The sequence below is a fragment of the Rissa tridactyla genome, unplaced genomic scaffold (assembly GCF_028500815.1).
Source record: "Rissa tridactyla isolate bRisTri1 unplaced genomic scaffold, bRisTri1.patW.cur.20221130 scaffold_63, whole genome shotgun sequence".
Taxonomy (NCBI): Eukaryota; Metazoa; Chordata; class Aves; order Charadriiformes; family Laridae; genus Rissa; species Rissa tridactyla.
The window spans coordinates 544414-551913 of NW_026529841.1; positions in this window are offsets into that span (position 1 = coordinate 544414).

The following is a 7500-nucleotide window of genomic DNA, read 5'->3' on the forward strand; positions in this document are numbered from 1 at the left end:
CGCCGCCGCGGCCAAGGAGACACGGGACCCGCTGCGCGGCTTTTCCCCTTTTCTTTCGGACGCTATCGCGGCTCTGACGCGGCACGGAACCGGCGGGGGCTGACCCTCCCACGACGCCGGCCGGCTGCCGATCGCAGGCGATCGGCGATGAGGGGGGCGAAGGCGACTCGCCCCCTCGAAACCTCTGCCGCGGGAGCTCCGGACGTGCTAGAGGAGACGGCGACCCGCCGAGGCGGGCGCGACCCGGCGACCGAGGCCCCTTTCGGTCGGGGCGGCTCGCTCGGCAGCGGGCGGGGGTGCGGCACCAAGGGCGACAGAAGCAGCGGCGGCAGCGGCGGAGGGGGACGCCCCCCTTGCCGCCCGCGGCGCGCCGCAGGGGGCCCGCCACCCGGGCGGGTGACGGCCGCCTCGCTCGGCTCAGCTTGCCTTGCCCGGAATTCTCTTGCCTTGGCTAAGCCGCCCCCGCCGCCCAGCGCTGCTCGCGGCCGGCACCCACGGGGCACCCGGACCGAGGCCGGCACCGGCGCCCGGCGTGCTTTAGGACACCTGAGAAACTGGCGGGGCCACACGGCCGTCACAGAGCTGGGTTCGGTGAAGCCGCTCCCGGGAAAGGAGGGCTGACACCTCGCGTGCGACGGGAAGCGAATTGGAAAGGAGACCACCCTGCCTGAACACCGGACACCGCCGCGCCTCCCCGGGACGGAGAGCACGGAGGAGCCGGCCCGCCGAGGGCCCTCTCCGACGCGACCCGAAATGCCTCATCGATCGGGGATAGGAGAAAAGGCGAGAGACGGGAGGGAGCAAAGAGCGCTCCCGGAGGCCCCACGGCCACGGTCCTGGGACAGCCGACAGCCGCGCGCGTGCCAGCCGCTCACCCGGGGGTGGGCAACCAGACACGGGGGCCCTGCGTGCGAGTGAGAGGGACGCGTCTGGTGGAGGGGTGCTACGGGACCTGAACACCGGCGTTTGACGGCCGGCCCGCCCCGCAGCCCCTCCGACGCGCCCCGGGTATGCCAGAACGATCGGTGATAGAGAAAAGCAAGAGAATCGAGGGGGAGCAAAGAGCGCTCCCGAGGCCCCACGGCCACAGTTCCTGGGACAGCCGACAGCCGCGCGCGCCAACCGCCACCCGGGGGTGGACGGCCAGACAGACGCGGGGCCCTGCGTGCGAGCGAGGAGGCGACGTCTGCGAGAGGTCCGGCGTGGAGCCTCCGCGGCGCGCCCCTGGGTGAACGCCTCAGCGGGCGCTGGCTGCGGGTGTGGATCAGGCAAAATGCGGGGGGGAGCGGGAGGCTGCCGCCGTCCACCCGCTCGGGAGCACGGTTCCCTGGGGACTGAGCACGAGAGGACCGGGGGAAAGCCGCGGCAGGCTTGTCTCCCCCGGTCTTCCGGCATTCGAAAGTGCCGGTGACCGCCGCCGGCCACCGCTCTTCGCCCTGCCCAGCGGGGAGACGCCTACCCCGGAGCAACAAATTTCGTTCGGTAATGCACGCGTGTCTGCCAGGAGAGTAGCCAGAGGTGCCGCCCCTCACCTCTGCTTTCAGCGGGAAGTCAGCCCGCAGGATGCGCGTTCGCGCTGGAAGCCCTTAGGAGCCGAGTAAGTACTCCCTCCCATATACGGAAAATCACGTCTCTACCCCCGGACGGCCTCAAGAGCGCAGGCACTGCCCACCGGGGAGGCGCGCCAAACACGCCGCCTCTTACGATGACACAACTGGAGGTAACGAAAAACAGCGACCCCTTCGGCGGCTGGAAGTGCGTGCTCCGGACACAAGGTCTACCCGGCCACTCCGGCACTAAGTACCGCCGGAGCCGGGTAGACGTGACAGCCGATCCGGTCCCCGGAGCCGGGTAGACCTGACAGCCGGTCCGGTCTCCGGAGCCGGGTAGACCTGACAGCCGAGGTGGTCCCCGGAGCCGGGTAGACCTGACAGCCGATCCGGTCCCCGGAGCCGGGTAGACCTGACAGCCGACGCGGTCCTCGGAGCCGGGTAGACCTGACAGCCGATCCGGTCCCCGGAGCCGGGTAGACCTGACAGCCGATCCGGTCCCCGGAGCGAGGTAGACCTGACAGCCGGTCGGGTCCCCGGAGCGGGGTAGACCTGACAGCCGAACCGGTCCCCGGAGCCGGGTAGACCTGACAGCCGATCCGGTCCCCGGAGCGAGGTAGACCTGACAGCCGATCCGGTCCCCGGAGCCGGGTAGACCTGACAGCCGATCCGGTCCTCGGAGCCGGGTAGACCTGATAGCCGATCCGGTCCCCGGAGCCGGGTAGACCTGACAGCCGATCCGGTCCCCGGAGCGAGGTAGACCTGACAGCCGATACCGACCCCGGAGCGAGGTAGACCTGACAGCCGACCCGGTCCCCGGAGCCGGGTAGACCTGACAGCCGATCCGGTCCCCGGAGCCGGGTAGACCTGACAGCCGATACGGACCCCGGAGCGAGGTAGACCTGACGGCCGCTCCGGTCCCCGGAGCCGGGTAGACCTGACAGCCGATCCGGTCCCCGGAGCCGGGTAGACCTGACAGCCGATCCGCTCCCCGGGGCCGGGTAGACCTGACAGCCGACCCGGTCCCCGGAGCGAGGTAGACCTGACAGCCGATACCGACCCCGGAGCGAGGTAGACCTGACAGCCGATCCGGTCCCCGGAGCCGGGTAGACCTGACAGCCGATCCGGTCCCCGGGGCTAGGTAGACCTGACAGCCGGTCGGGTCCCCGGAGCCGGGTAGACCTGACAGCCGATCCGGTCCCCGGAGCCGGGTAGACCTGACAGCCGATCCGGTCCCCGGAGCGAGGTAGACCTGACAGCCGGTCCGGTCCCCGGAGCGAGGTAGACCTGACAGCCGACCCGGACCCCGGAGCCGGGTAGACCTGACAGCCGACCCGGTCCCCGGAGCGAGGTAGACCTGACAGCCGATCCGGTCCCCGGAGCCGGGTAGACCTGACAGCCGGTCGGGTCCCCGGAGCCGGGTAGACCTGACAGCCGATCCGGTCCCCGGAGCCGGGTAGACCTGACAGCCGACCCGGACCCCGGAGCCGGGTAGACCTGACAGCCGGTCCGGTTCCCGGAGCGAAGTAGACCTGCCCGCCTATCCCCGGAGGCGGGTAGAAGTTGCAGCCGAGCCGGTCCCCGGAGCCGGGCACACCGGGCAGCCGGTGTGGGGTGGGGGTGATATTTTTGTTTTTTCTTTTCGTTCATGATTTAAGCGTCACCGGCACAGCGGCCAGCCTGACCCGGGTCCTCCCTTCCAACAAGTGCGTGCGGGCAGGTGGGGGGTGGGGGGGTGGGGGGGCGGCGGGGGGGCCGGGGGCTCATAAATAATTTTGATTTATCACCGGGTGGTGATAAATAATTTTGATCTTTTTTTTTCGTTCACGTTTTTAGCGTCACTGGCACAGCCGCCAGCCTGACCCGGATCGTCCCGGCGGGGGGGGGCGGGGGGGGGGGGGGCTGTCGGGCGAGGGGGGGGTATGTGGGTGGGGGGAGGGGTTGGGGTGGGCGAAAAACTAAGTTTCAACTTTTTTTTGTTCGTGATTTAAGCGCCAGTGGCAGAGCCGCCACCCTGACCCGGATCAGGTCGGGGGCGGGGGTGGGGGTGGGGCGTGGCGGTCCGCGGCTTCGCGCCCTGCGCGGGCGCGCGAGCACACCACTGCCCGGCAAGCGGCAGCGGCGGGGAAGGGGTGCCGGTGCAGAGGCAGGCGAGAGCGGGCAGCGAGCGGGCGGGGAGCACGGCGCAGAGGTGGGCCGGGGAGAGGGCGGCAGGCACGCGGTGCCTCTTTTCGGAGTAGGTTTTGGGTCGGTAAGGTGGGGGGGGGGGGGGGGGGGGGGGGGGGCGTTGTGTGTGCTGGGGGCGGGGGCGGGGGGGTTCAGTGGGTTCTCCAGCCGCGGCAGGGGCGGGCAGGCGCGCAGCAGAGCGAGCGAGCGAGCGGCTGAGAAAGGAAGGCGGGAGCGCCGGGGCACGGGCACGGGCACGGCCAGGGCCAGGGGCGCGGCAGGGTAGAGACTCGGCAGCCGGGGTTAGATCCCCGCTCGCCACCGGGAATCCCTTAACCCGCCCGGGCACGGAGCCGGCAGGGACTCCGCTGGGTCCTAAAGTCTCCCGCCGTCCTTGCCGGGGCGGGGTGGGGGGGGGTGGCAAACCTGCCCGAGGGCAGCGTGGGGAGGGGGCGGCCGGATTCGCAGTGAACCGGGTGGTGAATAGAGGCGGGGGAGGGGGGGGTGAAGGGGGACAGCGGGGTGTGGCGGGGGGGTGGGTGGTAATTCGGTGGCGGCAGCGGGGCTTGGGGGGAGACACTCTGTCTGCGTCTGCGTCTGCCGCACGCGAGAGGTTCGGGCCCGTTGGAGGGGGTGGGGTGGGTGTTGTGTGCACGTGTGCGTGCGGCGGCAGACGGGGCTTTGGGGCTGGGGGAGAGGCCTGCTGGGGGGGGTGAGAGGCGAAGGGGGGAATGGGAAGGGGCGGGGGAGATGGTGCACCCGTGTGCAAGTGCCTCGGTGTGCGCGCAGTTGGGGTGGGGCAGATGTGACCCAGACGCCTGGGTGCCTTGGGGAGCACTTGTGGGGCAGCCGGGGGGCACAGCTGGGGCAGCCATGAGGCATTTGTGGGGCAGCTGTGGGGCCAGCGGCACCCGCAGGCCTGTCTTCCCTGGGGGGAGACGGCAGGCCCACAGACCCGCTATTCCCTGGGGAGCACCTGCAGGGCAGCCGTGGGGCAGGGCTGGGGCAGTACTTGTGGGGCAGATGTGACCCAGAGGCCTGCTGTTCCTCGGGGAGCACTTGCGGGGCAGCCGTGGGGCACTGCGGGGCAGCTGTGGGGCCGGGGCACCAGCAGGCCTGTCTTCCCTTGGGGGGAGAAGGCAGGCCCGGAGTCCCACTATTCCCTGAGGAGCAGCTGCAGGGCAGCCATGGGGCAGCGCTGGGGCAGTACTTGTGGGGCAGATGTGACCCAGAGGCCTGCGGTTCCTCAGGGAGCACTTGCGGATCAGCCGTGGGGCAGAGTTTGAGAAGCTGTGGGGCCAGAGGCACCCGCAGGCCTGCGTTCCCTGAAGCAGACTGCAGGCCCAGATGCCTGTGGCTCCTCGGGGAGCACTTGCAGGGCAGCTGTGGGGCAGCACTTGTGGGGAAGATGTGACCCAGAGGCCCGCTGTTCCTCAGGGAGCACTTGAGGGGCAGCTGTGGGGCCAGGGGCACCCGCAGGCCTGCCTTCCCTGGGGGGAGACGGCAGGCCCAGAGGCCTGCGGTTCCTCGGGGAGCGCTTGCGGGGCAGCCGTGGGGCAGCACTGGGGCAACACTTGTGGGGCAGATGTGACCCAGAGGCCCCGCTGTTCCTCGGGGAGCACTTGTGGAGCAGCTCTGGGGCCCTGCGGGGCAGCTGTGGGGCCAGGGGCACCCGCAGGCCTGCCTTCCCTGGGGGGAGACGGCAGGCCCAGAGGCCTGCGGTTCCTCGGGGAGCGCTTGCGGGGCAGCCGTGGGGCAGCACTGGGGCAGCACTTGTGGGGCAGATGTGACCCAGAGGCCCCGCTGTTCCTCGGGGAGCACTTGTGGAGCAGCTCTGGGGCCCTGCGGGGCAGCTGTGGGGCCAGGGGCACCCGCAGGCCTGCCTTCCCTGGGGGGAGACGGCAGGCCCAGAGGCCTGCGGTTCCTCGGGGAGCGCTTGCGGGGCAGCCGTGGGGCAGCACTGGGGCAGCACTTGTGGGGCAGATGTGACCCAGAGGCCCCGCTGTTCCTCGGGGAGCACTTGTGGAGCAGCTCTGGGGCCCTGCGGGGCAGCTGTGGGGCCAGGGGCACCCGCAGGCCTGCCTTCCCTGGGGGGAGACGGCAGGCCCAGAGGCCTGTGGTTCCTCGGGGAGCGCTTGCGGGGCAGCCGTGGGGCAGCACTGGGGCAGCACTTGTGGGGCAGATGTGACCCAGAGGCCCCGCTGTTCCTCGGGGAGCACTTGTGGAGCAGCTCTGGGGCCCTGCGGGGCAGCTGTGGGGCCAGGGGCACCCGCAGGCCTGCCTTCCCTGGGGGGAGACGGCAGGCCCAGAGGCCTGCGGTTCCTCGGGGAGCGCTTGCGGGGCAGCCGTGGGGCAGCACTGGGGCAGCACTTGTGGGGCAGATGTGACCCAGAGGCCCCGCTGTTCCTCGGGGAGCACTTGTGGAGCAGCTCTGGGGCCCTGCGGGGCAGCTGTGGGGCCAGGGGCACCCGCAGGCCTGCCTTCCCTGGGGGGAGACGGCAGGCCCAGAGGCCTGCGGTTCCTCGGGGAGCGCTTGCGGGGCAGCCGTGGGGCAGCACTGGGGCAGCACTTGTGGGGCAGATGTGACCCAGAGGCCCCGCTGTTCCTCGGGGAGCACTTGTGGAGCAGCTCTGGGGCCCTGCGGGGCAGCTGTGGGGCCAGGGGCACCCGCAGGCCTGCCTTCCCTGGGGGGAGACGGCAGGCCCAGAGGCCTGCGGTTCCTCGGGGAGCGCTTGCGGGGCAGCCGTGGGGCAGCACTGGGGCAGCACTTGTGGGGCAGATGTGACCCAGAGGCCCCGCTGTTCCTCGGGGAGCACTTGTGGAGCAGCTCTGGGGCCCTGCGGGGCAGCTGTGGGGCCAGGGGCACCCGCAGGCCTGCCTTCCCTGGAAGCAGACTGCAGGCCCAGATGCCTGCGGTTCCTCGGGGAGCACTCGCGGGGCAGCCGTGGGGCAGCACTTGTGGGGCAGACGTGACCCAGAAGCCTGCTGTTCCTCGGGGAGCACTTGCAAGGCTGCTGTGGGGCACTGGTGGGGAAGCTGTGGGGCCAGGGGCACCCGCAGGCCTGCCTTCCCTGGGGGGAGACGGCAGGCCCAGAGGCCTGCGGTTCCTCGGGGAGCACTTGTGGGTCAGCCGTGGGGCAGCACTGGGGCAGCACTTGTGGGGCAGATGTGACCCAGAGGCCCCGCTGTTCCTCGGGGAGCACTTGTGGAGCAGCTGTGGGGCCCTGCGGGGCAGCTGTGGGGGCAGGGGCACCCACATGTCTGCCTTCCCTGGGGGGAGACGGCAGGCCCAGAGGCCTGCGGTTCCTCGGGGAGCGCTTGCGGGGCAGCCGTGGGGCAGCACTGGGGCAGCACTTGTGGGGCAGATGTGACCCAGAGGCCCCGCTGTTCCTCGGGGAGCACTTGTGGAGCAGCTGTGGGGCCCTGCGGGGCAGCTGTGGGGGCAGGGGCACCCGCAGGCCTGCCTTCCCTGGGGGGAGACGGCAGGCCCAGAGGCCTGCGGTTCCTCGGGGAGCGCTTGCGGGGCAGCCGTGGGGCAGCACGGGGGCAGTACTTGTGGGGCAGATGTGACCCAGAAGCCTGCTGTTCCTCGGGGAGCACTTGCAAGGCTGCTGTGGGGCACTGGTGGGGAAGCTGTGGGGCCGGGGGCACCCGCAGGCCTGTCTTTCCTGAGGGCAGACGGCAGGCCCGAGGCATGCTGTTCCTCGGGGAGCACTTGCGGGGCAGCCGTGGGGGCAGTACTTGTGGGGCAGATGTGACCCAGAAGCCTGCTGTTCCTCGGGGA